The sequence below is a fragment of the Lolium rigidum genome, chromosome 5 (genome assembly GCF_022539505.1).
Source record: "Lolium rigidum isolate FL_2022 chromosome 5, APGP_CSIRO_Lrig_0.1, whole genome shotgun sequence".
Lineage (NCBI taxonomy): Eukaryota > Viridiplantae > Streptophyta > Magnoliopsida > Poales > Poaceae > Lolium > Lolium rigidum.
Window position 1 is genome coordinate 74,191,822 of NC_061512.1, and position 8,688 is coordinate 74,200,509.

Below are 8,688 nucleotides of genomic sequence, written 5' to 3' on the forward strand. Positions count from 1 at the left end.
AACCACTTTCAAAATTTGGAACCACATTGCATAGATCAAATTTGGCACAAAATTGAATTGGCAAATATGCCCAAATCTCAAACACTATTTCAAATAGTGTTTGGCCCAACCATACTGCCCCACTTGAGCTCTACTGGTTCCCTGGTCCCCTCTCCTCCAACACCAACCCTAGCAACCCTAAGAGGGAGAGCACACATGGCATAGCCATGGCCATGCCGGTCATGGGCACGTGCATGCCCCTCCCCTCTCTCCTTCCTCCCCAGCCATGGCCACCGTGCCATTCTGCGCCACCTCACTCCCCTACACCAGCCTACACCAGCCCTGGTCAAGGAAGAGGCCGACAGCCGCCGGACGACGCGCGCCCAGGATGGCCAGACCATGCCGATGGCGTCGCACGTGCACGCCATGAACGTGCACTGGACACGCGCCACTCCAACGCTCTGCGCCTCCCCCGGACCCCCTCTCTGCACCGTGAGCTTCGCCGCCGCAACACGAACCCACCAGACACGTGCCCGTGCCCTCGCAAGCGCAGTCGCCGTCGACAACCTCGCCGTTCTCCCGCACCCGTGCCGCCAGGCATCAACCTCGCCCGCGCTCACCTGGCTGTCCCCCACCTCGCCAGCAGGCTCCCTAGCACCACCTTGACCTCACCTAGCTAGCGCTGCTCTCGCCTGTCCCCTTCGCTCGCCGGAATTGCCGCGCCCTTGTCGACATAGCCGCAGACCTCCGGCCACCTCGAGCTCCTATAAAAGGAGAGCCCCTCCTCCTCAACTGAGCACACCAGTCGCCTCCCCTCCATCCTCTGAGGCTCCTCGCACTCTCTCCCGTCGACATTGCTCACCACCGCCGTCCAATTGCAACCTCACCGCCCGTGAGCCGCCGCAGAACAAGCAAACGCTTTAGTCCATCCCCGGAGCTCCCACGACCATCGTTGAGCTCGTCGTCGTTTACAATGTCGTCCTGCATCAACGCCGCTGCTCGCCTGAGTCCCTGCTCGCTGTCGACCCCCTACCTCCGCCGTGCCCGCGTCTGCCTCTCGACGACGACGACGACCCTCCGCCGTCCGATCTCCTCCTGATCCAACGCTTCTCAGCCTTGCGTACCGATTCGGTAAGTTCCATCGCAGACGAGTGGGTCCCGCCCTGTCAGTTGGCCCGTGGCGCGCTGAAACGTTACTGGGCCAGCCCAGTCCGTCTCCCCTCGTTTCGGCCCATTTGCTTTCCCGCGCAAGCCCAACACGTTTGAATTCAAATTTTAGAATTCAACAATTTCCTTGCAGATGCTTTTTTCAAAATTAAATAGTATCAAATCTACCCAACCAAATTTGATGAACTTTATATTGTTGGAAATCTTATGAAAAGATCTATCCAACCCCACTGATTTCACACCAAAATCTTTTGTAGAATTATTGTGATAAAAAGAACAATGCAGAGACTTTTTCAACTTCAAATAATTATTAAAAATCAACCAAAAATGATATTAAGTTGATTTCAACTCTCATAGCTCACATTTCACTTACACTAATTATTTCTGTAAAAATATGGTGTGGTTACTTTGAGTGATCATGGCCTAGTTTAAATAAGGGACTATATGGCTAGTTTAGTTAGTTGATATTGTCCAAAACTATTATGTAAATCATATGAAGTGTTTTGCTTCATTTAAATCTTGTCCCAAGTACTTTCATATGAAGTTGTGACCCTGGTCTAAATGCTCTCACATGAAATACTTGGTGATATTAAATCATAATGGGTATTGTTAAATGGTATGAGGTATTCTACCTCATTTAAATCATTTTCCCAAATGATGATTATCGATGGTTGACCTTGGTTAACAGTGGTTCATGTATTATGCATTTGAGGAGATTAAATCTTAACAAGATTCAATGAGAGGAAATTATTTCCTCAAGGACTTAAATGAAAACCCTAAAGTAATATTTGTAATGAGAGGGAAATATTTTTCTCTTAATAAGAAAACAAAGCCAACTCACATGCTAGTAAGTGTGGAATGCTAGGATAGTTGTGTGAACCCATTGTGTGTGCTTAGTATAGCTCTTGAACTTTGTTGGGTGATTGTATCTCGTATTCGTTTTTAGATGCTAGTACCGGAGAATACCAAGAGGAGGAAGGCTTCTACCATCAAGAGGAGGAAGACCACTTTAACCAGTACACCAACCAAGGCAAGCTAATATTCTTGCAAGTGCAAAGCCCTTTGGGGCAAGTCACCATTGATCTTACCTTACTTACCATGATCCCATCCCAAGTTTTTACCTTGCAAGTTTTTACTTGATTTATGAAGAAGTGACTTTTGTAGTTAACTTTGGTCTAAGTTTAGAATGTTAGAGTAGCAAAGTAGTCTCAAAGATGGCCAAGCAAGATAGCACCCCTCATGATTAGTGCTAGTGCTAATGACTAAAATTGACTACTCTAGATGGGAACTTGTGTTTTGAAATAAATTTGAAAACTTTGGAATGATGAGTCATTCCATTGAAGGATCTTTGAAGGTAAATATGACTTGAAGGAGATGGTGATTTTTTTTGACTAAAACTGATATTGGTTTGGATGCGATACCTTTCCAATTTTTGAGTACCCCCACAATACCTGATTATGGGTAGGGCTTAAGTCGGAAGTTTATACATCTTAGTATGGGTTCCCTCCGAACAAGCATCATAGGGGTTATGCCGAGGCTGCCTCCGTTGTATGAGAAATGATGTGAAATCGGGTGAATTGTACGGCCAAGCCCCGTGCGGTTCCCGGAGTTGACGGTTGGTCTTCATTGGGAGGCCAAGCTCATGGGGAGAGGTGCCTATACTAGGGTTTGTAAGTGAAAGGTTATGGTTGATGATCCGCGTACTGTGTTACGATGATTCGGGGTTATCCTCGACGGATGTAATCAAATGTTGTGGCACAAGTGTGCAACCTCTGCAGAGTGTAAACCTATTCGAATAGCTGGGTCCATGGTTACAGACGATTGGAAAGGCCATACTGTACCGTTGTCAGATGTTTTCTTTAAAATGGTTGATGAATTGAAAGGTGACTTGACTTGAATTACAAATGAGTTGTGGGAATGACACTAATGTTCCCACTTGAGTTAGTTAGCACATGAAGAGCCTTTTATCAAATACTTGTGAACTAAAACTGGCTTTATGCAAAATAAACTAGAACTTAGCACCCCTTACTAGAATTGATAGTACTTACACTAGTATTTAGTTTGCGAGTACTTTAAAGTACTCACGGTTGTGTCCCTGGCTATTCCAATGGCCAGACTATGAAGAAGAGCAGCAGTACCAGGAGGATGGACAACAAGACGTCTATGGCAACTAGGGAATCTTCTGACGTCAGACGTTGGCCTGTGGATTAGACAGTCCACTTCCGTTACGCTTCCGCCATGTAATAAGTTCGTTGATCAGTAGATCAACTATTTGCGTAATATTGGATCATGTGATCTATTTGTAAGACGACTATGGTATGTAATGAATGATGACTTATCATATTCAACTGTTATGTCTCGCAACAACAATATTCCTGGGATTGCGATGTATGGCATAACAGGCATCTGGACTTAAAAATCCGGGTGTTGACAAGATGTTTGCAGTAATTAAAGAGAACAAAGCTTGCAGTAAGTAAACATAGCAGGATTGCAGTGGTTGAATTTATCAGTGTAAAGGAAAGGACCGGGGTCCACATTTCACTAAAGGTGTCTCTCCATAAAGATAAATAACATGCTGGGTGAACAAATTACAGCTGGGCAATTGACAGAATACCGACCATACATGACAAGATGATTACTATGAGATTCGTTTGGGCATTACAACATAATACATAGACCGTAATCCAACTGCGTCTATGACTAATAATCCACCTTCCGATTATCGTCCGAACCCCTTCCAGTATTAAGTTGCAAGCAACAGATTATCATATTAAGCAATGTGTGTAAAGTAAACAATAGAATTACTCTTGGATAAAACATTGTTGTTTTCTCCCTAGTAGCAACAACACATCTACAATCTTAGAAGCTATTGTCACTCTTCCATAAAACTAGAGGCATGAACCTAATATCGAGCATAAGTACCCCCTCTTGGAGTCACAAGCATCTACTTGGCCAGAGTATCTACTAGCAATGGAGAGCATGCAAGATCAAAAATAACATATGACAAGAATATATAATCGATCTCAACATTGTATTCAATATTCATCGAATCCCAACAAACAAAACATGTAGCATTACATAAGGATGATCTTGATCATGTAGGACAACTCACAAGATCTAAACATGAGGCACAAATTGGAGAAGACAACCATCTAGCTACTGCTTTGGATCCATATTTCAGGGATGAACTACTCACGCATCACTTCGGAGGCGGGCATGGCGATGTAGATGCCTCCGGCGATGATTTCCCCCTCCGGTAGGGTGTCGGGAAGAGGTTCAGAACCCTCCCGAGCTAGGGTCTGCAATGGCGGCCGCGATGAAACTTTTAGTTGATGGAGGCTCGGGTGTTTAGGTTTTTCCCGAGATCATGAATAAATAGGCGGAGGGGCGATGTCGGTGGGGCCAGGGGGCCCACACCACCCCTAGGCGTGGGCCAAGGCTAGGCTGCGCCTAGGTGTGGTCTGGCCGCCCTGCGCCACTTCTTCGACCCCCCTCTGGACTCTGTCTTCGTTACGGAAAAATATTGACTTCGGATTTTGTTTCGTCCAATTCCGAGAATATTTCCTGTACAATTTTTCCGAAATACAAAACAACAGAAAACAGGGAACTGGCACTGTGGCATCTTGTTAATAGGTTAGTGCCGGAAAATGTATTAAAGTGCAATGAAGCATGAGAAAAAACATATATAAATTGGTGTAAAAGAAGCATGGAGCATAAAAAATTTTAGATACGTTTGAGACGTATCAGTGCGCTAGGCTTCACTTCCTACAAAAAATGCTCCGCAACTATTCACATGCTATCATATGGAATGGATGATGATATATTCGATGAGTATCTTCGAATGGGTGAGAGCACCTATCTTGAGTCCATGTACAGGTTTTGCCGAGACGTGATTGCCGTGTTCGGACATCATTACTGTAGGGAGAGCCAACTTTTGAGGATACAAGGCGGTTGTTATCTATCAACGAGTCTAGAGGGTTCCCAGGAATGATTGGCAGCATAGATTGCATGCACTGGGAGTGGAAGAACTGTCCATTTGGATGGCAGGGTCAGTACAACGGGCATGCGTAGGGACGGACTGTCATTCTTGAGCTGTCATAATTCAATATTTATGGATTTGGCATTCATTCTTTGGCATGGCCGGTTCCAACAATGACATCAATGTGTTGCACCGATCACCGGTTTTCAACAGGCTTATGCAAGGCAAAGCTCCCCGGGTGAGCTACGAGGTAAATGGAAATGCATATGACAAGCTATATTATCTTGCTGATGGCATCTACCATGACTGAGCCACACTGGTGAAGACTGTCCGTAATCCAAACTCGGAGAAGACGAGGAGGTTTGCCAAGATGCAAGAGGCTTGCAGGAAAGATGTGGTTCGAGGATTTGGTGTGCTCCAAGCTCGGTGAGCAATTGTCCGTCATCCGGCAAGAACATGGTCGCTGAAGACCATGCATGAGGTGATCACATGCTGCGTGATCATGTACAACATGATCGTTGAGAACGAGCATCCCGATGGCCGCAATGAGAACCACTGGGATTTCCAAGGTGAGCTGGTTGCGCCAATCCCTGGGGCATTATCTTGGGAGGACTATCTGCATATGAATGTAGAAGTCACTGACGAGATCGTCTGCAAACGTCTGCAGACGGATCTGATTGAGCATCAGTGGGCATTGGCTGGCCATGAAGACAATGCCTAGAGGAATACCATCTTATTTTCATGTAGACTTTTTAAAATTTGGATGTAATAACTATGACTTCGTTGAAACTATTTATTTTCTTTTTTTCTAACATGCTAATTCATGCCAAGTGCAAATGCGTCGGGCCGCTGGAGGCACCCCCAGGAGCAAACGGACGAGCGGACAAAAACGGTCATTTTCGCGTCCGTAGGGCGACGCAAACGGACTCACGCGGACAATTTGGGCATCCGATTTGCATCGCCCGTTGGAGATGCCCTAAGGAGCGGAGATGGCGGTGCTCTCAGCGTGAATCACCAAGATTTTCTCTTGGAAAGTTTCATGTCAGTATAAAAGATCCATTAAGATTTTTAGTTTTGATGAGAATTTTTCACACTTGTAGTACTATATATTGTTAGAGTACGTCTATGTAATCGTATGTGTATGGGTACGGAGTAGTACTCCGACACGTACATGTACACTCCATGTATGCCACATATGGAGGCTATTCCCTACGCCTATATAAACATGTAACCGATGCCCCCGGAGGGGCACGCATCGTTCCACCACGATTGACATAGTATCAGAGCGGTCCTCTTCCGCGCTCTAGTTGCCCACAAAAAAAAACCCTAAAACCGCCGCTGCCATAGCTCCCGCCGCCGCCGCACTCTATCGCCGCCGCCTCAAGCCAAGATCACAACCAAGTCCATGACCCAACAAAACCCTAAAACCCACGGCTAAGATCAAGACCTCTTTGCCGCCGTACATCTTGTGCTGCCGCATCGAGACATCTACGCCCAAGATCAAGATCGCCGCTGCCGCAAAGGGTCCCTCTGATCCCCTACCGCCGCCGCCTCCAAAACCCTACGGTCTCCATGACATCATCGACCTCATCTGCCATGGTGCTTGCTACAGCGCTTGTGTCCCCACCCTCACAACTGCTCACGCATGACAACACGTTGATATGGAAGGCTCTCGCCATCCCGACCCTTCGTGGTGCCCGTGTCCTAGATCTTGTTGAAGGGAAAGAGGAGGCGTCGGAGAAGATCCTGGAGATGGAGGACATCAACAAGAAGAAGGTCACCATCAAAAACTCCGAGTACTCTGCCTGGATCTCTCGTGACCAGCAGGTGCTTCGTTGGATTCTCAATGCCCTCACTCCAGATATGCTTGCGCATGCTGTTGGGCTTGAGACCTCGGCCGAAGCATGGGTTGCCATCAACTCTCATGTATCCTCCACGTCCAAGACCAGGGTGCAGCAATTGCGCTCCACCCTCAAAGACACCCGCAAAAACGATCTCTCTGCTAAAAAGTATTTTGCTAAGATGAAAGTTATTGCTTCTGAATTGACTGGTGCAGGAAAACCTCTCGACGCCGATGAGCTAACCTGGTACATCCTTAAGGGTCTCGGCAGCCACTACAACACACTCTGCACTGTCGTCTACGCAAACCCCGGCACGGCCCTTGACGATCTGCTCACCCAGGTCCAGGCGTATGATCGCACGCACAAGACCAAGGAGGGCTTCACCTCTTCGGCCAACATGGCGCACCACGGTGGTGCACCCCCACGTGGTCCTAACCATCCACGCCAGGAGGATCGTCCTCGTCAGCAGCAGTATGACGAGCGCCCGCGCTATGATGAGCGTCCGAGCTACGATGACCGGGGTCGTGGTGATGACCGCGGCCGACAGGACTACCGTGATCGTCGTCACTATCGTGACCATCGCGTTAACCAGGGCCGCCACGATGGTGGTGGCTACCAGTGGTGTCGACATGATGACGAGCGCCCTCGTCGTCGTAATGATGAAGACCTGCATGATGATGGAGGTGGGCACGGCGGTAGGCGTGACCGCCAGCCCACTCCCTACGTCAACACCACATGTCAGATATGTGACATCCACGAGCACCCCGCTCGTGACTGTTGGTGGTGCTACGGCGATGATCCCCATGGTGATGGAGACCGTGGGAACAAAGGTGCCAACTTCATTGGAGTCAACACCAGCTGGTACTATGACACTGGAGCCACCGATCACATCACAAGTGAGCTGAACAAGCTCCATACTCATGACAAGTACGATGTACATGATCGTCTTTGCACTGCTGAAAGCTCAGGTATGCATATTAGTAACATTGGTCATTCAGTTTTGTGCACCTCTCATAATTCTTTCAATCTCCGTGACATTCTACATGTTCCAAGTGCCTCTAAAAGCCTATTATTTGTTCATCTATTTACTCTTGATAATCATGTTTTCATTGAGTTCCATCATTTCTTCTTTTTGATTAAGGACCAAGCAACACGACGAATTCTGTTTAAAGGCCCATGCTGTGGAGGACTCTATCCCTTGATGCCCATCTCTGTCGCGTCGTCCAAGCATGCTTTCATCACAATAAAGCTTTTATCATTTACATGGCACCGTCGTCTAGGACATCCTTCTTAGTTTGTCGTTCAACAAGTTCTTAGAAGAAATAAAATATCTTACACCTAGAAATTACTCCATATGTCTGTGATTCTTATCAGTTAGCTAAGAGTCACCAGTTTCCATACCCCATCTCCACCAGTAGGTCCACTGTTCCTTTTGAGCAAGTTTTTTTCTTCTGATGTATGGGGTCCTGCACCTATTTCTGTTGGTAAACATGCCTATTATGTAAGTTTTATTGATGACTATAGCAAGTTTGTTTGGATCTATTTGCTTAAAAAGCATTCTGATGTTTATCAAGTTCTTCTAAATTGGCAAAGTTATGTTGAGCGCAAGTTTGATAGAAAAATTGTTACTATGCAAACTGATTGTGGGCGGGGTGAGTATGAGAAACTCAATGCCTTCTTCCAAAAAGCTGGTATTACACATCATGTTTTATGTCCACATGC